At 38.6% G+C, this 25988-nt stretch overlaps 1 long non-coding RNA gene across 1 annotated transcript in view; it reads right to left on the reverse strand.

Moving 5' to 3' along the window:
• Nucleotides 1–1287: 1287 nt before the first annotated feature.
• LOC112649964 (uncharacterized) overlaps nucleotides 1288–25988 on the reverse strand; it is a 133157-nt gene continuing 108456 nt past the window's right edge. Inside the window, exon 4 of the long non-coding RNA XR_007413935.1 lies at nucleotides 1288–1421. This is a non-coding gene — a long non-coding RNA (uncharacterized LOC112649964). The remainder of the gene's footprint in view (nucleotides 1422–25988) is intronic.

Consider the following 25988-nt stretch of genomic DNA (forward strand, 5'->3'; position numbering starts at 1 on the left):
CAGTATTTTTTAAAAAAATATCTTATTTATTTTTTCATGAGAGACACACAGAGAGAGGCAGAGACATTAGCAGAGGCAGAAACAGGCTTCCCTCGGGAGCCTGATGTGGAACTCGATCCCAGGACCCCAGGATCCTGACCTGAGCAGAAGGCAGATGCTTAATCACTGAGCCACCCAGGTGGCCCCCCATGTCCAATCTTTGGCTCATTTCTATTTTTCTTCCTAAATATCTCCTGATTTTGTGCATTTTTTTTGCCCCCTCCTCCATCGTACCATATTACCCGGACTGCTACAGTAGTTTTGTACCTCTGACTCTAATCCATTCTCCATAGACCAGGCAGCAAAATTTGTTAGCAATGCAAAAATCTGATCCCATCAGTTTCCCACTGCTGCAAATTTCAGACTGTCAGGATCAATACAAAAATCTTTCCCAGGGCCTGTGGGGCCCTCTGTTAGCTGGCCTCATTTCTCCGTCTTCACCTCATAGGAGAACTACTCTCTTTCTCTCTTTACCTCATCATCACCTTGGCCCTTCTGTTTCTGCCTCATGGCTATTGCAAATGTCCTTTCCTCAATTCCTCTCTTCTTCCCTCAGTGACCTTTAAACTTATCATTTTGATGGTTCAGCATTTGTCTCCCCAGCCCCTCCCCCAGGTGTTGCCGTTCTGTACATCCTCTCTCGGCACCCCTTCCCTTTGCACACATATAATGAGAGTGATGAAACATCTGCTTGTCTTTCTTCTTTGGAAAAAACCAGGAGAGCAAAAGCCAAATCTGCCTTGTACACTGCTCTATATACAACACATAGCATAGAGCCTTTAAGATATTAGGTAGCTAGTTAATCCTCAAAAGAGGGAATGAATGAATACTTCCTCTACCACCTTCAATTAAAGAAGAGAGTGAGTCATCTTAGAACTCTGGCTGTAGGTTCCTAGAAGACAGCCACTGTATATTTTTGTCTTGTTATCATCGTGGCTAGCATGATGCTTGGTAGATTTGCAACACTAAGCTTAGTCCATGTACAAATGACACGCATGAAGGAGAGGCCCTGGCTAGTAGGAGGCAGGATAGTCTTTCAGTCTTCCACCATAGAAGATCTAAGTGTTTCATCTCCTAGGCCATTCAGAGAGCTCTACTACATACCTTTGAATTATCTAGATTCTTCTTTCGTCTTGGATTAGCCAGGGTTCTCCAGAGAAACTGAACCAGTAGGATATCTATCTATCTATCATCTATCTATCTATCTATCTATCTATCTATCTATCTATCTATCTAAAGGAATTGACTCACACAATTTTGGAGGTTGAGATGTCCCACGATCGGCCATCTTGAAACTAGAGATGCAGGGAAGCGGGTGGTGAAGTTAAAAGAGCTGATAACTAGAGAGCCAATGGTGGATATTCCAATTCCAATCCAAAAGCCTGAGAACCAGAAACACAGACAGCAGGAAAAGATCAAAGTCTAGATCAAGCAGTCAAACTGAAAGTGAAGTCAACCTCGGCCCACGTTTTTGTTTTCTTCAGGCTCTCAGCAGCTTGGATGATGTACAACCCTCACTGGGGAGAGCCGTCTGCTTTACTAAGTTTACCAATTCAAATGCTAATCTTGTATAGAAACACCTAGAAATAATATTTAAACAGATATCTGGACAATCCATGACCTAAGTTGACACAAAATTAACCATTACCTCTCTAGAGCGAAATATACACCTAACCCAACTGGTTTTGAATAGTTTAGTTTCTTTTTCTTTTTTTAAAATATTTTATTTATTTATTCATGAGAGATACACAGAGAGAGGCAGAGACACAGGCAGAGGGAGAAGCAGGCTCCATGTGGGGATCCCAATGCAGGCCTCGATCCCAGGGCTCCAGGATCATGCCCTGGGTCAAAAGCAGATGCTAAACCGCTGAGCCACCCAGGGATCCCCTGAATAGTTTAGTTTCACTGTAACTTTCAGAATTCTAGAAGCTGAGATTCTTGTAGATCATTTGTGAGTTTATAGTTGTTGGAAATCTCATGGAGACAATCCAGGGACTCCAATAAATAGCACTCATAAATTCTCAAAGATACATTTCACACATGCTACTTAAAATTAGTTCAGAGATGCTGATGGGTATTATATAAAGTCACAAAGATGAGTAAGAAGATGCAATCAGCTGACTTTGTAAAATGTTCTAAATAATCTAATAACTTTGAGAAAATTAATAGCTAAAAGTTAAAGAAGCTAAGATATATATATATATATATATATATATATATATATATATATTTTTTTTTTTTTTTAGCTAAGATATTTCCATTTCTTTTTACTTGGCTACAAATTTTTCCTCCATTCCTCCTTTTCTCCCTATGACATTCTTAAAGTGAAAATTGTACTTCAGTTATAAGCACATTCTAATTCTTCAAGGTCACATCAGAATGCCGGGGTGAATTTCTGAGATACAAGTACACGTAGGGATTAGGCTTATCAATGGAAGTACTACATCCGAAAATGCTCCGATAGTAAAAGAGAGGTTATACTAAGAAGTGAATGATCAGTATGGAAAAAGAGAGTTCTATATCTTACAGTTACAGTGGCATGCCTCTTTTGTAAATGATTTGCCAAATTGCTGGTGTTTCAAAAGTTACAGTACGAGTTTCAATTCTAATGGTGTGCTATGTTATCCCAAAGTTCACAAGTTCCTATATTTAGAGCAATAGCCTAGAAACCAAGATTGACTGAGTCACTTTGCTAAGTCTCCTTAATTTTCTACACCCTAAGTCTTTTCCTGTATGTGCTACCAATAAAAACGCTTTGTGCACATTTCATGGGATGGTTATGCCTACTGTTCTACCACCAACTCTTGTCTAGCACAATGACAACTCAAAGGAGATAGTGTGATATAAAAAAAAAAAAACACGTGAACATCTCCTCCCATAACATTACACACACATGTAATATTATAACTACTCTTGTAAGTGGAAGTGGGAGAAAGGGAGTAGACATTTCAACTTTATCAAATCTATTAGTTAAAGTGAAAAAAAGAAGTCATCAGTGTAGAAAGAGAGATATTACTCTAGTAGAATCAATTGGATAATCTGAAGGTATTAGCTCAAATGCCATGGAATCAGTCCTAAATTAAACCCCTCAAAACTAGCCTAACAGGATTACAACCGCTGAATAACAGTGCCCTACTTTTTATTCCTGAATGACGGAGTATTGTTTGAGATATACATCAGTTGCTGTTGACAAGAATCCTGTGCTTATACCTCAAAAATCAAGCTCTGTGATTTCCTTTTGTCTTCATGGTTTTCTAGCACAGTACAAAACATACTCAGTAAAATTTAAATGAGCCTGTTGGGCAAGTTCTTTTACTGCCATCATATCCCTTGACATTTTTCATTCAGACTTTTTTTTTTATTTGAAAAATAAATGAAAATCTTCGTCATTGCCTTAGCTAGACTTTGCATCTTTGCTGCGGCTATAAACTCTGTGCACATTGCATGGCCTGGTTATGCCCAACTTTCTTTCATTTATTTTATTGCAGCACAATGATAATTTGAGACATGATACAAACAAATAAATATTTGTAAGTTTTATCTGAACTCAGAGATTGCAACATATTTTTTTTTTTCTTGAGTCAAGTTCCAACACAATTTCTTTAATTCCACTCTTAAGATCAATATCAGGAAAAACACCTGTCTTTAGCTACAGGACCACTAAACAGGCTATTCCTTATTGTGCATTCTTGATGTTCGAACACTTGTCTGGCTCTGTGCATGCACCTTTTAGAGGTGGACCTTCTTTGGTACAGATACAGGCTCTGGCTCCCAGGTGTCTGCTTCCTTAAGCTGCTATTCTCTGACGTCTGGCTGAGATTTTCCTTGGCCATTATTTTCCTGGCTCTGTCAAAAGACAGTCATCCTCATGGCTCAGATAGCGTAGCCAAATCGTGCTGCTTCAACACCACTAAGTGAGCTGCCATGTCCAGAACTACATGCAAGCTAATGTCATTTTGCATTTTGAGTCTTTGAGAATTTTCAGTTACTGATCTCTACGGCAAACAAGTCCCTGATCATTTTTTTTTTTTTTTTTTTTTTGTGGCTTGCTCTAATATTACATTCACAGCCACGGCATGTTCCGATTCAGAGAAGATCCATTGTTTCTTCTCAGCCTGCCTGCACTGAAGAAATCTGGCATTTTTGAAAGCATTTGGGAATCAAATGTCTTTCAGATCTCCCTAGTATGACTTTATATCATAATCATAATGTTCTTTTCCTTTTCTAAAGGTTTGTTACCTAAGCTGTGTAACGGCCTGGTCTTTCAGAGGTCTTTGTTCAGAATACAAGTGATGCTTCTACTGGACACGAGTGAGAAAGGAAGAAATACAGGTGGGCGAGGGTATGCAAGTCCATCATCAGCCCAGGGAAGGAAGGTGTGCAAGCAAGGTTTCTCTCCTGATTTTATCACAGCAAAATGCTCTTCATTCCTTATCTCTCTTCTCCCCTGCCCCCTTTCTTCCATTTCTTTAGCTTCTATTTTCTCGTTCTTTTTGCAAGTCTGGGTATGGGTATCTGTCTTTGATGGAAGAGGGCTTCTCTCATCATGCTGATTTGCGGCTACCTAGGTGTAGGCTTCCTCAAGAATCAGAAACTGTGTCTTAACAAAAGAGATACTTTTTTTGTTCTTGAATAAGGACACATGAACTGACCCTACGTTTAAAAGTTAATGGTGTAGACAACAGCCAACTTTTAGGCAGACTACACACTTTTAATATGACAAATTAATTGTCTCAGTTAGCAAGCTATCATTGAAAAGAGCTAAAAAACAAAACTCTGGTAGTTTCCTGAGAATGAGTTAAAGGTTTTTACCAACGCTTTTTTTTTTTTTTTGTACAAAAGCACTTCATTTTATGACCTTAAAATCGAGTCATAGCTTCTTTCTTCCCATTTTTAGTTTAACTCCCCATTTAAGCAATCACATTTAAAGAGAGGACATGTAGAACCCAAGTACAAAGTAATTATAGCAATAAATGCAGCAGGAATCTAAGCCTTCCTGTTAGCCAAAGCACTCCTTATAAATCTTGTAAGTTTGTGTCTGTGTATGTGCTAGTTCTAGTTGCCGATCGCTTACAAAGATGCTTGCCTCTGGCTTTTACATCAGAAGATCCTAAATCATATTGATATCCAAAACCTTTTTTTAGTTGCACTGTATTTTGAAAAAGAAATCTTATAACAACTTCTGTAGTTCTATTTTTTATAAAATATTTCCAATGATATTTTAAAAGAAAATATATATTAACCTTCACATAGTTAATGAATTAATTACCTTCAGAAAAACTGAGCTGTGGAAATATTTACATAGTTCATAAGGCATATTCATACAACTGTTTTATGAATTAAATGGTCCTATTACAGGGACCAAAGATGTGATTGGCAGATGCAAGTGCTACACTTACAGCTCAGTAGCTACAGGTATAGTTTATGACATTTTCTCCAATGCTTTCCCACACATATTAGGATTAGAGAATTTATCATGAGAGATCAGTAATATTGTCTGGTATACAAAGTTTGCCATTGATATCTTATTTCAACCAGAAAAAAAATCACCCACCATTATTGACTTACCACAATTATTTAGAAAGTGCCTTTTATTAAAAGGTTAAATTCATTTTTTACTCTAAGTACTTAGCACAGTGTACCAGTTTTATATTATTTTTATTCAGATTTGTCAGTCTTTCTTGACAGTAAATGATAGAAACCAAATCAAACTAGCTTAAGGGAAACCAGGTTTTTACTGGCTTATGAAAAAAGTTGAGGGCACTGGCTTCCAGGACAGTTGAATTCGGGTGAGCAAGTGGCATTAGGAAATAATCTTTTCCTGTCTCTCCATTCTTCTTTCCTTGGGTTTGATATTTTTCAGAGGGTGGCTTTCTCTGCAAAGATGTCTGCCAGTGTTTCCAGATTAATTATCCAACTATCTTCAAGAATAGCAGGTAGAGTTTTTTGTTTTTTGTTTTTTGTTTTTTTTTTTTTAAATCCTGCAGTTAATAACAAAGGCTCCAAGTTGAGTCCTATTGGTCTGTTGAGTCTACTTGGCCTGACTTGAGTCCCTTAATCATCCACAAATGAGCACGGCTGGCCAGTGAGTCCGGAATTCCAGTTAGTCAGGCCTGGGCCACATTTCTTAGCAACACCAGAACCATAAGGAAAGAGAGCTTGGAAATCAGGAGGGTGAGTGCATGCCAGCCTGGCAAAAAGAAAGCAACAGATGTCTATTGCTTCACTTAACTCATCCCCCAAACATTTCCTGAGTTTCTGCAGTCCTCCATGCACTGACTGTGCATGTGAACAACAAAGTGTGTACGCAACTAATAGTAGAGCAATGGGCACAGCAGGAAGGAAGACATTCTAAAATAAAAGACCTAATCTCTCCACTCATAAGAGAGACATCTCTTGGCTCTAAAAACATTGAGAAACAAGGATTCGGTGATGAACATGTTGATATAGGTGGCAGAAATTTAGAGTAGGAGAAAACTCTGTGATTGGAGAAATGAGAAAGCCCTGAGGTGGGGGTGGTCTAGGAGGATGGACCAAATGTGGAAGGCAGGGCAGGATCTTGCAAGAGGCTAGGAAGCGTTTGTAAGGTCTCACGGCTTTGATGCACGTGGCGTGTTTGTGAAATAGGCAAGAACCAGGTCTAGCAGTCCTGAGGAGGAGTGCTGGGGAGGAAAGGCTGGTGGAGGTGGGTGGGAGATAGAGGCACTTCCTGAGCAGGCCTGAATGCCAGAGAGTGGTTTTTAGCAGGAACTGATAAAGAAAGGCAGAGTTGAGGTAGGAGAATAAAAGCAGTTAGATAGATGAATCTGGTAATGGGCAGTGGGATGTCTTAGACGGAAAGAAGATGGTGGGTGTCCAGAGTGGTGTGGAGCTCCTGCAGAAATTGTGGATGGAAGTGACAAGTTCTGAGAAGGACCCGAGGCTGTGGAGGAGGAGAGGAGTCCATGCTGAGCAAAATGTCAGAGGGAAGATCAATAAAACTCTGAGGCGCTAGTAGAAATCGAGGGGGAAGGACAAGATGAGTCTGATCAAGCTCATGGCCCAGATAATGGAAGAATCATTAAGATGTAGTGAAAGGAACCATAACTTCATAGTATTTATGGGGCATTCCTCAGTGACACTGTTATTTTCTGCCATCTACTTTAACTATTTGCATGTATGTCTTTTGTCGGGAAAGATGTTTAATTCGTCTCTGTCTCTTCAGCAACATAAAGTTTGCTGTTTTGCACAGATGATTCAATGCCAATTTGTTAAATGAATTTTACAGAAAAGAAACAGATTTCTGGGAGTTTGAAAATGTGTTTGCCATGAATGTCAGTCACAGGATAGCAGTGAGGGTCATCTTTTTCATCTCAGATTCTTTATTCTTTGTAGTTACTTACTGCAATGGTCATTTTTCGCAGGGGAACAGATCTCTCTCTCTTCAATCCACATTGCCTCACAGAAAACTAAGTAAGTACCCATGTCTTGTGTGTTTTAGTGCATTTCCAGATCACCTAATTTACCCAAGGTTTCTTTCAAAGTTAAAACAACAGAACCAAGTCTCCCTCTGACCTCTTAAAATTGTTGCTGTTTTCCACTTAGTTCTGCAATTTAATAATTTCTTTTTTTTTTTTTTTAATTTTTATTTGATAGTCACACAGAGAGAGAGAGAGAGGCAGAGACACAGGCAGAGGGAGAAGCAGGCTCCATGCACCGGGAGCCCGACGTGGGATTCGATCCCGGGTCTCCAGGATCGCGCCCTGGGCCAAAGGCAGGCGCCAAACCGCTGCGCCACCCAGGGATCCCAATTTAATAATTTCTGAGACCATGGAACTCCACTGAATTCAAAGATTCTACTAGGCTTTGTTTGTTTTATATGGAAAGTACCATATGAAGTAACACTACAACAGATCACAGAGAAGTACAACATTCCATTTTCTGCAGGATTTCTCAAAGTGTGTAAATTCTCACACACGGAAGTGTGAGAACCATTGGTTTTTGACAATATCTCTTCATTAATCTCTTTGAATGCTTTAAAATTTTTTTTTAAAGATTTGTTTATTTTGGGGGGGGAGTGAAGGACAGAGGGAAAGGAAGAGAAAGATCCTTAAGCAGATTCTGTGCTAAGAAAAAAAAAAAAGATTCTGTGCTAAGCATGGAGCCCAACGTGGGGTTCCATCTCACGACCCTGAGATCATGCCCTGAGTTGAAACCAAGAGATGGAAGCTCAATTAACAGAGCCACCCAGACACTCCTGAATATTTTACCTTGGTCAGAATTATTGAGAAAGCTCATTAAGACACTGACTGCCAGGTCCAGTTTTTGAGAGTTTCTGATTCAGGACCCCTGGTGTATGGCCTGACAATCTGCATTATTAACAAGCTCTGAAGTGATCCCAAAGCTTATTTTCTGGGGGCCATACTCCAAGAACCACAGTTTTGGTGTCAGATAATAAAAGGAAACCTCTCATGAAGCTCATCTTTCCTTAACAAAGGTCCTCCTCCCTTTTTTTAAGTAAGCCCCATGCCCAATGTGGGGCTTGAACTCACAACCTTGAAATTAAGAGTCACATGCTCTACCAACAGAGCCAACCGGGTGCCCCAAAGATTCTCCTCTTAAATGCCCCTGAAATTGTGTTTTTGAAAGAGCTATGAAAGTGTTGTGGAGTCCATGTATCTGTATGTAGGACACAAAGACTACATCTGATGAAATGTGCATTCCTATGAAATACCAAAGCTACCAGGACAGTCCCAGAAAAATAAGCCAGAGGGCACCTCACCGAAGACTCATACTCCCTCCTGACAAGCACCGATTTGTAGTAATTGCAAAATTAAGGTGGAGGCAATACTAGGAAAGCAAGGGCTGAAAACTCCCTTTTGAATTTTAGATTTAGTTTAATAAAATGCTGTACTAGGACAAAGCTGTAATCTGTTTCCGCATACCAATTCGTGTAGAGCACAAGATCACATCAGTGAGGAAATGCAGCATTTCTTTATCAGGAAAGACTAATTGGAAGCTACAATTAGCTGGGTAGTAAACGGCAGGAATTCTAACTCACCATCACAAAGTAGCCTTCATTTGGCACCCTAATATAAGGAGCAGGGCAGTGATGGCTGCTGAGCAGAAGAGATGGGATTCTTTGGCTGGAAGAATCAAGGCTCCTGCATATAAATGGGTCTGTCTCAATGCACAGCTAATGCTTGTTTTGTTCCTTGCCTCATACACACCTCATACTCAAATTCCAGATTGCTGAGGTGGGAGGTGAAGAAGGACAAGTTAGCACCGTTGGAACGGCCAGTAAGTTTAATGAGCGTGAAACTCTGGGTTTGGTTTCGCCTCTTTCTTCCATTAGGCATCATTAAGATGCAGACTCAGAGTGTGATTAGTAGGTCTCCAGGGTCATTTGAATTTCTTAGAACGATTTCATTATTCCAAGTCTTCTCCTGACCTCCGATCCTAAATTACCTTTAAAAGGATTACTTCTTAGTGGAAAGGCATGGCTTTCTAGAATTCCCATGAACATTCTCACACATGACTTTTTTACATCACTAAGATGCTATTCATTTGTTCATTTATTTGTTCAGTCATGTATTCAGTAAACATTTGTGAAGCACTCAGTACATCTCTGCCATCAGTCTGGGCCAATGAGAATGGTTTCTGCCTCCAGATCATCTTATTACCATATTTGGTGGTTAGGGTTGATATTTCTGTCTTTTTATTTAGATTCTTTTTTTTTAAATGCTACTTTCCTTATTGCGTATTCCTCATCAAACACCTATGATATTTTATTAAATGGTGCCTGAAGAGGGAAAATTTTACCTTTTCAAGTTGAAGAGAAATAATTTGAAAAGTGTTATTAATTTTCTGCTTCTAAAAATGACAACATCCATTCCCTTTCATAAAAGCTTTTATTTGTTTTAGCAAAAGTATTCAGCATCTGTTTTTTTTTTCCACTCACTGATTTAAAATACTGAGTGACTACTTTTTTTTAAATTTTTATTTATTTATGATAGTCACAGAGAGAGAGGCAGAGACACAGGCAGAGGGAGAAGCAGGCTCCATGCACCGGGCGCCCGACGTGGGATTCGATTCCTGGTCTCCAGGATCGCGCCCCGGGCCAAAGGCAGGCGCTAAACCGCTGTGCCACCCAGGGATCCTGAGTGACTATTTTTTTGGTGAGCATTGTTCCAGATCTTGGAATCTATTATTGAATAAGACAGACAAGATTCCTGTCCTGGTTAAGATCACATCTTGATGGGGGAAAAAGAGATAATGCTAGAATAAATATATAAATGATGTGGTATGTTAGAAGGTGTTATCTTCCCAGAGAAGAAGGATATATAAATGGGGGGGGGGGCGCTGAGGGAGCTTCAGGGTATGGTGTAGATATGGGTATACAGATTCTCGTACTGTCCTTGAACAAAAGTTCTGACATGACCATCACACTGAAAGTATAGATGAACCTTGAAATATTACTTTTAGTATGCAAAATGTGTATATCTTCAAAGTTAGGGACTGTTTTATTTTAAGATACATATTTAAATTGGACTTGCCCTAAAAATGATTGACCATTTTGGGGAGATGTGTGTGAGGAACCAGTATCCCAGTGAAGAATGTGAGCTTTCCATGTACCTGGAGGAGAGACAGGTGAGGAAAATCCTGGATAGGTTTAATAGAGTCTTGTTTTGACAGGGTGCCATGTCTGGGGTGTAATTCAGCACAGAAGACCCCAGCACTATAGGGTCCCACTATGTGGGACCGTGGAAGCCTAGCTCATTCTCTCCACGGAAGTGGACAGTAGCGTTTTCTTTAAAAAATTTAAAATTCTTAGTGTAATCAGGAAATGGGAAGGCCTCTTATGGGGAGGTAGGAAGGTCACTTTTCTTTGGGGGGCGGGAATTCACATAGGAGCCTGCATTTTGAGGTTCAAGAATACCTTGTTTTATTTAATGGTGATGTCTGGGCACAAATCTAGGTAACAGAGTAGCAGAATTTTTCTTTAATGTGAGAATATATATCTATCTAATAGCCAAAGTAATGCATAAATATTAAATACCTAAGGTATCTCTGTAAGCTGGAGTATAACAACACTGGTTGTTATCATTATTCTCTTACTATATTGTGGAAGTTGTACATGAAACAAAAATAAATGGGGTAATTACTACAGAAGAGAGTTATTACCTAGGATTGTCAAAATCATCTGCTGAGAAATCTTCATGGTTTGTAACACTCAGCAAAGCACCTGAATACAGGTGAATATACAAATATCTAGATAATTCCAAACATTATGTAGTTAGAACATAGAATGATAAAAAAGACCTTTCACTGATCATGAAAATAAAACCTATAGATCTTCCAGTAATCGCCTTTCTAATAAATATGTGCAATGTCTATATAGAAAGTGACAAAACTACTCCAAGAAATAATAATAATAAAAACAACTGAGTAGATGAGGAGCCAAATCTTAGCTCAGGACTAGATGAGTGATGTTGCTGAATGATGTAAGCATATTGGCTCATCCTACCTTAATGTGTAGGTTTAATGTAAATAGATTCAGGAGATTGCAATATAAAATTTATGTTACTTCTACAGTGCCCAGAACAGTGCAGGGTGCAGAGGGAAGAGCTTAATTCCATGCAAATGAGCTATATTTCCAAGAGGCAGGAAATAAACAATGAAGTGGGTGCATCTTATATGTTTCTACAGTTGGCCTTTCATAATCATTCTGTGAGGTGTTAGAATCCCCACTGCACAGAAAAGGACACCGGGACTTAGAGAAGTTGAGTGCATTCTTGAAGTTGGGGACACTCACCAGATTTCACAAATGTGTTTATAAGGGTTCTTTCATAAGGGTCCTGAAGGCAAGTACATCTTTAGTCTTGTAGATTTATTGCCTATTTCATAGTGAACATGAGAGTTTTCTGAATGGTAGCTTTCTTTGATCCCATAAGGATTCCATGCCAGTCCAACACTGGTTACATTCCATAAAATGATAGCAGCAAGTCAGGAGGAAGACGGCTGTAATATTCAATTGTCTGTAACCAATGTGTTAGGAGTCACCGTCTTTCATCCAGACAGTACAGTTGCATTTCTAAAATGACATCTATTACCACATTAGAGGCAACCATAACAGTCTGCTATAGAATGTTTGTCTCAATTGTGGTTATTTAATGTCATTATACCAAATTTCAAAATGTTCTTATGGTAAACAGACACAGTGGAATAGTTGATGAGGAAGAGCTCATTTTCAAGTTCTAAGAAGCTAATGCTCATTTTCTCTTTTTTTCAATTTATTTTTTATTTTTAAAAAGTCGACAATTTCCTGGCCTTCTGAATTGCAGGAAAGAGTTCCTTTCTAAAGGAAAGGCTTTCTTAAATTCTGTTATTTATGCAGATAAAAGTCAATCAGCTTTAGAACAAATTCTTCAATTATTTGACACAGCCCTGGAACGGCCAAGTTGTCAGGCCCATATATTTTTGATGAACTTATATAAGGAAGAAAAATAAATATATGACTTAGGCCCACGTGCAAAGACATGCTTATGGTCCTCAGGTTGAAACTTTATATTAAGTTCTGGCTCAGAGCAAATTTAAACAGCTGAGTTACAAACCCATGAATAAAGAGGTCAGACTGATGATGCTGACAGATTCTTAACTCCAGCACTACCAGCAGGCATGACTTTTAAAATGTAGCAAACTACCAGAGACAGCGACGTGTATCTTGGATTAGGTCCTAAGCAGTTAAAAGGAGCTAGGGATTATTTTATTCCAAACTGTGGTTACATTTGTGGTTTCCAACTATTTGTTAGCTCCCTTTTTTATAGGCACAGGGCACAGTTATAATGATATGCAAACAAAATAAAAAATAATTAGCAATATCTTTTATTGTTCTAATTTAACAATATTAAAACAACACAATATTGCTTTGGAAGAAAGTGGGAGAAGGCAAATGCTCTTAAACGGAAATTAAGTACCCATATAGTGGCATATTATTATCTACACAAGTTGGCTAGATTACTTTCTGTATCTCTGCCTCAGGGAAGCCATGTATACAATGAGATAAAGAAATCTAGGAAGATGTCTGACATTTCTAGAACTGTTTCGACACTTATAAGAGCTGAAGGCAGAAGTTCAAGTGCATGGTGCCTTTTTACACAGCAGGTGTTCAACACTTATTGCTAGAAATTCAAGGTAGTTGAACAAATCAAAATACTGACAGGTCTTCTTAGAAGAAGCATTCAGAAAAACAGAAAACTAATTCTAAATAATGACAAACATTGACTTCACTTTTGGAGTTACAGATATCTCACCAATTTCAGCAAAAGAAAAAAGAAAGATGGACACAATAAATGTGACAAACCCGGGAATAATGATCGGATCTGGGTTCTGGGAACTATTGGAGTTTATTGTACTATTATTCTATTACTATATATTTTTGAAATTTTAAATTATAAGGTTTATTTTAAAAAGTCATCACATCAAGAATGCATTGTGTGATGCTCTCTTCATGTCATATGTGTTTGGGCACTTGTATCACATCTACTATAAACAGAGCTACAAATACCATTAACAAAATATCCACAGTTTTTCATTGCACTTGAACTTTACTGCATTGTATAATGTTTTTGGGATCCTTTTTACAATTGCAATATTTGTGGAGCACTGAGGTTCACTTAGTTTTGTTTACGGCCTATGCAAGATAAACTGACTCTTTGGACTCCCATCCATAAATGACCAACTGAGTCCCTTCTTAGAGTGGCAAAATGACATGAAGCTGTTGACGCACTTTGAGAGGAGGTTTAGAATGCTACAGACATGGAATCACATTGGCTGTGACCTAAGCAGAATAATAAACATGATAGGCAGATTTGAAGGAATGTGGGAGAAAAAGGGATTTGGAGATGTCTTCGTAAACTAGAAAAAGCTACTGAGACCCTAATTTCATCTGGCGCAACCTCTGTTTTTAATCTTAATTCAAAGAATTATTTTAAAGTCTGTAGCCATTGGACATTTTTTTCTGAACTTGGCACAACCTATCTGGTTAAAGTTCAGCTCATAGAAATCAAATTTAAGGCCTTAGCAAGTTTCTTTCTTTTTCTAGCCCAGTGACAAGGCAACTGACCAACTACTGGTTCTTTTTCTAGTTCTACTGCTGCTGTCTTACCTGAGGGATAGGGGCCTGCCCCTTGTGGCTGTCAGCTTCTCTTCTATTTTTTAACACACAGGATCACTATGCCCTGTCTCACTGATTCTCTCAAATAGCCTCCTGAGTTGTTGGGTCTACTGGTCTACTTTGTTCCTGTCAGATCCACCCTTTGGGGAAAGACTTCCTGGAATAACCATGCACCTCCTCATCTTCCTTCTATGTATCTGAGCTATCATCCTGTCTTCTAGATTAGAATTCACCCTTTGTACCCCTCTCAAACCTGCCTGAGCCTTGGCAGTTTTTGCCACACTGATTAGTGCCTTCTCCACCCTGGATGTGGTGCGCTTTCATATTCCAGCCTGCCCTTTGCTCCAACAGAGCCCAGCTAGCCGTACTCTGTATAGAACAAGTCACTTAAAAAAATGGGATAGTTACAGTGTCTGATGGTGGTATGTATGTGTGTTAATTTCTATCTATATCTGAAAGGTAGTCATGTTCTAATCAGGAGCTCCCAGGACAGGGATGGTCAGCTGGCATTTAACCAAAAGTGTTCACTTTGCACAGGTGGCTTCTCTAAGTGCCTCAACTGTCTTCAGAACTGATTTACCCCAGAGATTTAGAAATATTTGCATAATAAAAGTTAAGAACGGCCTATCATTGGTGAAATTAGTGGATTGTTAATTAGCAAAAAGAGATCATTGAAACAAGCCCTCGTTGGCAAATTTAGGGAGACCCAAGATTTTGTAGAAATATCTTCATAACTCCCTCTCTTTCCCAAAGCAGGCATAAATAGAAGTTAAAAACTCAACTGTACTTGAAACCTTTTTTTTAAAAAAAGATTTTATTTATTTATTTGGGAGAGAGAGAGTGATCACAAGCAGGGGGGAAGGGCAGAGGGAGAAGCAGATTCCCTGCTGAGCAGAGAGACTGATGCAGGACTCTATCCCAGGACCCTGGGATCATGACCTGAGCTGAAGGCGGATTCTTAACTGACTAAGTCACCCAGGTGTCTGGTACTTGAAACTTGATTGATTGTCAATTAATCCTGGGTCTCATCACAAAATTAGATAATTTTTTTTATCTCCAGACTCTAATATGTGATCATCTGCATCCTAAAACTGTAAAAGGATCACATTTGCTTTAGATGAAGCTTTCATTAAGGTTTTTTTTTGAGTATAAAAGAGACATAGAGATTGGACTATATTCAGGTTGCATAGCTTTTTGTGTCTACTTGCTAGAAAATCTAAGTGTTGGAGGAATCAGTCAGGGATCTACTCTTATTATAATCTTAGAGAGGGGTTATGAGTGGGGGAGGTAAACCTCATTTCCTGTAACCATCTACCAAACTGGCTATGTCAGTTTATAACGGTGCAATTCCCCCATACATATTTTATATATTTACATAATTATATGCCTATCTATCTACTTACCTACCTACCTACTAAGCCAAATTTCTTGGTTTCTGAAAACTTCTTGCTCAGGAGGTGGCAACCCCATGGCCAACTCTGACCCACTGACTATTCCTCTAAGTTAAGTTTTCTTGGAACACATTCATGCTCATTCAGTGACATTGTTTATGGCTGCTTTCATTCCACACTGGCAGAGCTGAGTAGATGTGATGGGGCTGTCTGGCCAGCAAAGCTAAAACTGTATTTACTTTCTGGCTCTATACTTGAATATATATGAACATTTACATACCAATTTTTATATTTCTTGCTAATTTTATCTCAAAAGACCAAAAGTTCTTGACACAGGAGAAAGCAATCAAGGAAGAAGGCATGGTCCTATGTGAATGCCTTGCCCAATGAGAAGGGAACACAAAGATCTCTAAGTAGATGGATTTATTCACAGACAGAGATGGTTGAATATGAAGCAAACAGAAGGTCCAATTTCCCTCTGAATTGATTCTTTCATTGTTTTGACTTTATTATGATTTAAATTTTAAAATCAGACCTCTAAAGCCACTTCTAGGCCTTACTTGGTGAAGGTCCAGAGGGCGGAATTAAGATGTTTTGCTAGTTAATGATAAAGAGGAGACAAAAACCATCCATTCTCTTGAAAGTGGGAATTGAGGCTGGAGGCTAAATTGTTTTGACTGCCTTCAGGAGGCCACCAATTGTTGTGCAAAGAATATAGAATATACCTCTGGAAGCTTCTTTCCTATGAACTTGTGATATATGGAGCATTCTTCCACCTACAAATTGCTTAGATATACTGAGTAACACTTTTAATTTATCTGTTGCATTCTCCTGGATTTACTTTTTTTCAACCTGAGGGACAATTTGCTTGGCAATGCCTCTTTACTTTTATAATTCATATTGAGCAACTAAATGTAGTTTATCCACAAATTCACTTCCTGACTCCAGTTAAGTCCTTGTGACTGTCAAAGACGTCCATAGCTAAATTTACTATATGAATAAAAAGAAAAGAAGGATCCAGGATGAATAGGATGACTGTATTGAAGAAGTAAACTTAATTCTTGATTTGTCACTGATTCAGAGAGTAAGGGTTAACATCATCCTTGACTAAATACTGGTGCCTACAGAGTTGAATTCATAATATTATTCCCCTATTTCAATGCTTTAGCCTCAGAGAGGAAGAAATCCTGCAGCTATGCTCATTCCATAGTATTGTGCACACACACACACACACACACACCCATACCCACATGCACATTTTTTACAAATATAAATGCAAGTATGAGTGAGGTGTTTAGATTCATTCATTCATGACAGGCATGGTGCTAGAGATATTATATGTCTGCAGTAATGATTCTCACGGATATGTTCCTCTGAAGCTTACAGTCTAGACTAAACTCAACTCTCAGGAAAATGAGGGGCAAGATTTTGGGCTCACCTTGATTTTTCTACTCTTAAACCAGTTAACTTAGGAGGAGGAAAAACCAACCCTATGTCCATATTTCTAGTAGAGTTTCAGAATATAAGTATTTCCTGGGTTTTAAAACTAATATTGAATTAAAAATGATTGTGGTTAGGCTTTCCTTTCACTATTAACAATATTTTGATTTTTACAGGTGTTTGTTACATTAATTGAACATTGACAAATTTATTTTAGGATCCCCTCAAGAGCGCAACTGCTTGTTTTAGAAATCATTATAAAACCATATTTAATAATTTCTGTTTCAGAACAAGAGATTGGTAGCAATGTTGACATTTATTTATTCATTCATTCACAAATAAGTTATTGTGTGCCAAGCTCTGTGTTGGGGCAAACATAAAGGAGAATTAAACATGGAGAGAAGAATGTCATAAAGTAACTTACAATGGCTGGAATGAGTCTCATCAGAGGGAAACCAAGGAGAACAAAGACATCCCATTCATAGTAATGGGGACTAGCTGATAGGATCTAAGATTGAATTCTTGACGCAGGGAGTAATCAATATACAATGATGTGAAGTGGAATGTGCATCAAATAAGAAAGAATGTGTGAAATGTCTGAAGTGAACAATTCAGTGTGTGACTTGTTTGAATTCTGCAGGTAATAGGTGGAAGATATTTCAATTGATTTCAACCAACCATGATAGACCATGAAATAGGAAAAATATTTAAGTCAGCAAGGTTAAACAGATCCCCTGTGCCCCACCTGCAGGCAGTTACTTTATCTTTTTAATTAAAAAAAGGACTTTGGGCTTTTGTGTAGCCTCACTTTGGTTATTTGTTATGGGGGAAAAAACCTGTAAAATTCTGCAAAAAGTGAATTTTCAGAAAAAGGTAAAATCATGACTGTCATAAAAACATGAAAAAGAATGTGTTAAAGAATTTAATTCTCTTTATTAATTAATGAGGGAACCAAGCAGATTTTATAATTGGCTCAAAAGAGAAACTTAAGAATAGACACACTTATAGATTAGAAATATTGCAATGTATGTACAAAGAGAACAGAACCGGTTTTGGAGGTGTAGAGAGGGAAGTCAGTTGTTTTTTACAGGACATAATTTGTGTGTCTACAGATAAGAATTACTATTTTCCCCTAGAAGTTACTCACAATTTAGAGTTAACTATAAAATTGTTTCACTAGAATCACAATTAGAAAACCCTGAGGAGTTGCCTTTAGAGTCCAGTCAGTGCTAATGTTTCAATGAAGCACAAATTCCTTCCTTACAATTCTAAACCAGAATAGTGTTCTTTTTTAATCCCCCACAATGGTTAAGGATCATAAAAAACAAAGTGAATAGTCCATTCACAAAGTGAAAAAAAAAATCCAGACATTTAAAATGATGTTTTAAGTGTCTAATACTGAGCACTGGACATAGTTGCTAGAAAATGTTTGTTGAATATTGATTGCTATAGAAATGCTGTCATTGGGGATCCCTGGGTGGCTCAGTGGTTTAGCACCTGCCTTTGGCCCAGGGCGTGATTCTGGAGACCTGGGATCGAGTCCCACGTCGGGCTCCCTGAATGGAGCCTGCTTCTTCCTCTGCCTGTGTCTCTGCCTCTCTCTCTCTCTCTCTCTCTGTGTCTATCATGAATACATAAATAAAATCTTAAAAAAAAAAAAAAAGAAATGCTGTCATCAAGTTTAAAAATTCAGTTAAAAACAGGAGATAGAACAATGGAATTTTATATAGCAATAAAAATAAAAAATGCAAAAACATGGATAATCTCACAAACAAAATATTAAGCAAAAAAAGTCAGGTACCTAAGAACACACACTGTATGGTTCCAATTACACAGAACACAGAAACACATAGAAGTAATTCAAGATGTTATAGGTTAGGTTGCAGATTACCCTAGTGGGGGTAGTTACTGGGAGTGAGCATGAGGGAGCTTCTTGGGTATTGGCCATGTTCTATTTCTTGAAATGGGGGCTGCCTAAATGAGTATATTTACTTTGTATTGTGTACCTTTTTGCATGTATGTTAATACTTAAATAAATAAAATCTTTATGAAAAATGTATATATGGCATGCCTGGGTGGCTCAGTGGTTTAACATCTGCCGTTGGCTCAGGTTGTGATTCTGGGGTCCTGGGATGGAGTCCCACATCCGGCTCCTTCTGCGGAGCCTACATCTCCCTCTGCCTATGTCTCTGCCTTTCTCTCTGAGTCTCTCATGAATAAATAAATAAAATCCTAAAAAACAAAGGTATATATAATAACCTCTAAAAACAGCATTTAGGTAACACTCTACTTATGGTGGAGTGTACATTTATCAATATGAGTATAAAAGCAATGTGTTAATAATCTTTAGACAGCAGGAGGAGAGGTATTTTTTACCTTTGTCTCTGTGCCTTTATTTAGACAACTTTATCTTTTTATACAATAAATCTGAATGTTATGTATTAAGAAAACCACAATATAGTCGTCATTAACTAAAAAGGATATAGATTATTTATCAGTTGATGATGAAATCTAAAATTGGAAATATTATGCATAATAAATATCTCAATTGTATTAGTGATCTCCAGAGAAAGAGAATCAATATATTTATTATAAGGAATTGTCTATGTGATTATGGAGGCTGAGAAGTTTCACAATCTGCTGCCTGCCAGACCTAGGAAAGAAGGTAGGGTAGTTCTATTCCAAGTCTGAAGGCCTAAGGACCAGGAAAGCCAATGGAGTAATTCCCAGACTTAGGACAGAAGAAACCAGAAATCTCAGCTCCAACAGTCATGCAGAGAGTGAATTATCCCTTCCTCCACTTTTCTATTCTTTTTTTTTTCTTTTTAAATTTTTTAAAAATTTATTTATGATAGTCACAGAGAGAGAGAGAGAGAGAGAGAGAGAGAGAGGCAGAGACACAGGCAGAGGGAGAAGCAGGCTCCATGCACCGAGAGCCCGACGTGGGATTCGATCCCGGGTCTCCAGGATCGCACCCCGGGCCAAAGGCAGGTGCCAAACTGCTGCGCAACCCAGGGATCCCCCCACTTTTCTATTCTATTCAGGCTCTGGATGGATTGCATGAAGCCCAACTCTACCAGTGAGGGTAATCTTTACTCAGTCTACTGATTCAAATGCTAACCTCATCTGGAAACACCCTCCTAGACACACTCAGAATAACATACAACAAATATTTGGGGCTTGTGGCAGGGTCAAGTTGAAAGATAAAATTAGCCATCACACCCATCTTGTTAGATTTACTTAATTCATACTAATGAATTCCAATGATTGCCTATGAAAAAATTAAAGAACCTTAACTATCACAGATAAGCCTCATGGTATTCTCCATTTTAAGTAGAGGTGATTAATGTTCATCATTGTTGTATACTGACTATGACTTCACAAAATCATTTCACCCAGAAACTAATGCTTGCCATATTTCTTGACAACTCACAGTTAATATTTTCAAACATTCACACATAGGCATACCTCAGAGGTATTGTGGGTTTGGTTCCAGAGCAATAAAGTGAGTATCACAGTAAAGTGAGTCAAAGGAGTCTTCTGGGTTCCCAGTTCACATAAAAGTTATGTTTACTCTAAACTGTAGTCTGTTAAGCACGTAGTAGCATTACAAAAAAAAAACCCTACAATGAACATACCTTAATTAAAAAAAATTTGTCACTAAAAAATGCTAACCAGGGCCTCGGTGGCACAACGGTTTAGCGCCGCCTGCAGCCCAGGGTGTGATCCTGGAGACCCTGGATCGAGTCCCACATCAGGCTCTCTGCATGGAGCCTCCTTCTCCCTCTGCCTGTGTCTCTGCCTCTCTCTCTCTCTCTTTCTCTCTCTCTCTGTGTCTCTATGAATAAATAAATAAAATCTAAAAAAAAAAAAAACTAACCATAATCTGACTTTCAGAGTGTCATCTTTTTGCTAGAGGGGGGTCTTGCCTCCATGTTGAGGCTGCTGATTGATCAGGGCAGTCGTTGCCGAAGCGTGGGGTGACTGTGGTAAGTTCTTAAGATGAGATGACAATTAGATTTGCCACACCAACTGACTTTTCCTTTTACAAATGGTTTCTCTGTAGATGGCATGGAATACTATTTAACGCCAATGTAACATTTACCCACAGCTGAACTTTCAAAACTGGATTTAGTCCTCTCAAACCCTGCTCCTGCTTTATCAACTAAGTCTATGCCATATTCTAGATCTTGTGTTGTCATTTCAACAATCTTCACAATATCTTCACCAAGAGTAGATTCTATCTCACATAACCACTTTGTTTGCTCATCCATAAGACCCACTCTTTATCCATTCAAGTTCTATCAGAAGACTGTAGCACTTTGGCCACATCTTCAGGCTCCTCTTCTACTTCTACTTCTCTTGCTCTAGTTCTCCCCCACATCACAGTGACTTCCTCACTGAAGTCTGGAACCCCTCAAAGTCTTCCATGAGGGTTGGAATCAACTTCTTCCAACTCCTGTGCATGTTGATATTTTGACCTCTTCCCATGAGTCACCAATGTTCTTTTTTTTTTTTTAAGATTTTATTTATTCATTCTTGAGAGACACAGAGAGAAAGAGGCAGAGACACAGGCAGAGGGAGAAGCAGGTTCTATGCAGGGAGCCCGACATGTCACCAATGTTCTTAATGGCATCTAGAATGATGAATCTTTTCCAAAAGGTTTTCAATTTACTTTGCCCAGAGTCATTAGAGGAATCTTTTCTATAGCAGTCATAGTTTTAGGAAATGTATTCCTCAAATACTAACACTTAAAAGTGTAAATGACTCCTTAACCCATGGGCTGCAGAATGGATGCTATGTTAGCAGATATGAAAAATAACATTAATCTCATTGTACATCTCCATCAGAACTCTTGGGTGAAGAGGTACATTGTTAATGAGCGCTCACATGTGGAAAGGAATCTTCTTTTTCTGAGTGGTAGGTTTCATCAGTGGGTTTAAACTTCCATGTTGTAAACAGATGTGCTATGATCTAGGTTTTGCTATTTCATTTATAAAACACAGGCAGAATAGATTTCGTATAATTCTTAAGGCACTAGGAGTTTCCAAATGGTCGATGAGTATTGGCTTCAACTTAATGGTCATCAGCTGCATTAACCCCTAACAAGAGAGTCACCTTGCCCTTTGACACTTTGAAATCAGGCATTGACTTCTCCTCTGTAGCTATGAAAGTCCTATATGGCATCTTCTTCTGGTAGAGGGCTGTTTCATCTACATTGAAAATTTGTTGTTTGATGTAGCCATCTTTGGGAATAATCTTAGCTAGATCTCATAGATAGTTTGTTGCACTTTCTACATCAGCACTTGCTGCTTCCCTTTGCAATTTTTAAAAAGATTTTATTTATTCATTTGACAGACACAAAGAGAGAGCACAAGCAGGGGGAATGGCAGGCAGAGGGAGAAGCAGACTCCCCACTGAGCAGGGAGCCCAATGTGGGGCTCAATCCCAGGACCCTGGGATCATGACCTGAGCTGAAGGCAGATGCTTAACTGACTGAGCTACCCAGGCATCCCTCCCCTTCCACTTTTCCATTATGGAGATGGCTTCCTTCCTTAAACCTCATGAACAAATCTCTGCACCTTTAAACTTTTCTGTAGCCTCCTCACCTCTCAGTCTTCATAGAACTGAAGAGAGTTAGGGTCTTGCTCTGGATTAGGCTTTGGTTTAAGGAAATGTGTTTGGTTTGATCTTCTAAACAGACCACTAAAACTTTCTTCACATCAGCAACAAGGCTATTTCTCTTTCTTATCATTCATGTGTTCACCAGAACAGCATTTTTAATTTCCTTCAGGAACTTTTCCTTTGCCTTCCTAACATGGCCAGCTGTCAGATGCAAGAGGCCTACCTTTTGTCCTTTTGCCTTTTGACATACCTTCCTCACTAAGCTCAGTTGTTTCTGGCTTTTGTTTTAAAGTGGCAGATATCCAACTCTTCCTTTCCTTAAACACTTAAAGTCCATTGTAGAGCTATCACTTAGTCTAATTTCATTATTGTGTCTCAAGGAATAGGGAAACCAAGGACAGAAAGAAAGATTGGGGAATGGCCAGTCAGTGCAGCAATCAGAAGACACATATTCAGAAAGCTTGTTATCTTCTATGAGCATGGTTCATGGTTCCCCAAAATAATTACAACAGTAACATCAAAGGTCACAAATACAATAATAATGAAAATGTTTGAAATATTCCAAGAATTACCAAAATATGACACAAAGAAATGAAGTGAGAAAGTGGTGCTGGAAAAATGGTGCCAGTAGACTTGCTCAAAGCAGGGTTGCCAGAAACCTGCAATTTGTAAAAATCACAGTATCTGCAAAGTGTAGTAAAGTGCAGCGCAATAAAATGAGGTATGCCCGTCATTTCCCTGCAGTTATCCTGAGCAAAGGAAACAGCCTGGTTTTATTTTTTATACGTCCAGCCCTGAATTGCACAAAGATAAGATTCTTGAGTGACAAAACTCTTGGACCAGCATTTCAACTGTGGCCATGGGCCACTCAGATTCCCCCATCTCATTCATTTATTTCTAGGGTAAAGGATGAGATGAATTTGCCAACCGGGGTGGGGAGGCAATTAATAATACAAGTAGACTCTGTAATCCCAGCCTGGTTCTAAACAACTAGCTGTCTAGATCCAGGCACAGAATGCACAACTAGAGTCCGCCAGTATGCTAGATAAGAATGCACTTGCAATTTCAGTGTTATCTTGGCAGTGTTTTACATTTCAAGTCTTCATAAAATAGAAAGTGTTGCAAAATGCCCTGATTTAAAAAAGCAATTAACATACCTTGCTTAGAAAACATTTGGCAAAAAAGAAATATCTATATCTACCACTATAAAGAAAATCTGTGATTCTACATTTATTTAACTGAGACATAAGAAAGGAAGTATTCTCGCACATTTCCCTATAAACAAGTAGTTTCAGATAAGCTAGTTTAGTTGTTCAATACGTCTAACATTGGTTATTGGGTTTTGGGAATACGGTGATTAATATACAACTTTTGCTGTGGGGCTTCCTACTTCTGTTAAAAGCCAAAGACTCTTCTAAGAATTTCACAAAAGTGACAGAGATTCTCAGGAAAATGTATAAAATTTCTAAAAAATGTAGTCACTCATATATTTTTCAGATTATCTTTACCATGATGATGGTAATGAGGGATGAGAAAATGAGAATGAAAATAGTACATACTGGTTACTATCCAAGAGTCAGCCATGGGGTCAGTGACTTAAATATATTATTTTATCAAACCTTATATATTCCTATCTGGTCACATTACTATTCCCATTTTATAGATCAAGTGACTGGAGCTTAGATACAGAATGCAGTTGACTCAGGGTCACTAAACAGTAAAGGTGGAACTGTCAAGCCCAGGATGTGGCTCATCATGCCAAACAGACTAGTTTTGTTTTCAAGTAAATAGATGACATCCAATGAAATAAAATCCTAAATAGTTTGCTTGTGTATATACCAAAGCCCTCAATTTACTCTTGTGCTATTCTTTTCATGTAATATTAAGTATTAAAAGAGAGGGTGGGGATCCCTGGGTGGCGCAGCGGTTTGGCGCCTGCCTTTGGCCCAGGGTGCGATCCTGGAGACCCGGGATCGGTTCCCACGTCGGGATCCCGGTGCATGGAGCCTGCTTCTCTCTGCCTGTGTCTCTGCCTCTCTTTCTCTCTCTGTGACTTTCATAAATAGATAAAAATTTAAAAAAAATATTTAAAAGAGAGGGTGATGGGGCATGTGGGTAGCTCAGTTTGTTAAGTGTCGAACTATTGATTTCAGCTCAGGTCAGGATCTCAGGGTGGTGAGATCGAGCCCTGCAGAGGGCTCTGCGCTGGGTGTGGAGTCTGCTTAAGATTCTCTCACTCCTTCTCCTTTTGCCCCTTCCACCCTCCCTCCCTAAAAAGAGAGAGAGGGGGGGGGGGTTACTTTTCATAATTTTAGTGTGTGAAAATAGGAAAAAAATGAAAAAAGTAAGATGCATGTACTTTTGGCAAAAATAATTATGTAGCTCATAAAGGAAATATCTGGAAACTATAAAGAAAATAGACTGTATGGTCCTGATTGCATGAAATAAGACCCAAACTCTGTCCTTTCTGAATTGATGATGTCATGCAATCCCTTGACTCATTTCTTTGGAATTCATAGTTACCCATCATTTGTAGAGTAGTCACATAATTTCCCCCAAGCTATCCAGAGGAGCTGCAGAAAATAAAACAATGATTTTATGTCATTGCTTTGCTAATGCCCTGGGAGCTATTCAGCCCACCCACATTCTATCAAGATGCCATTATGAGAAGAATAAGCTCTTTGTAACACAAGGCAATATAATTTTAAGAATGTGGTGTTGTGTGTGCCTGTAATCATTATAAAAATATCTATTCAAGTAACCCACAGTCATTTCATGATTCATCTCTTTCATCTAATTCTGCATCGGATCATTCGAATGTAAAATTATCAAAAGAAGGACTTTCGTAAATTGAAACCCAAGGTCTGGTTCACTTAGGGACTCATTCTTCCACACCTCTCAATTCCATATCTGAAAGTAAAACCAGAGCACCCACGTCACAGTGTGGCCAAATGGGTTACTGTGATTCATCACCATCTTAATTCATATGGATCATGTTTATGATGGCGACAGAGTCGAGTGAAATATGGATACAAAAAATGGTAGCACTTTGCTCTATCATAGACTGGTTTCCTACCCAATCTAGTATAGTCCTTCTTCTTTAAAAAAAAAAGATTTATTTTATTTATTTTAGAGAGAGAGAGAGATGGAGAGAGAGTGAGCACATGTGTGCAGTGAGGAGAGGCAGAGGGAGGAGTAAGAGAATCTCAAGGAGATTCTACACTGAGCGCGGAGCCCGAAGTGGGGCTCGATCTAACAACCCTGAGATCACAATCTGAGTTGAAACCAAAAGTTGGGCACTTAACTGTGCCACCCAAGTTCCCCTAGTATTCTTTTTT

Source organism: Canis lupus, chromosome 11 (assembly GCF_003254725.2).
Source record: "Canis lupus dingo isolate Sandy chromosome 11, ASM325472v2, whole genome shotgun sequence".
NCBI lineage: Eukaryota > Metazoa > Chordata > Mammalia > Carnivora > Canidae > Canis > Canis lupus.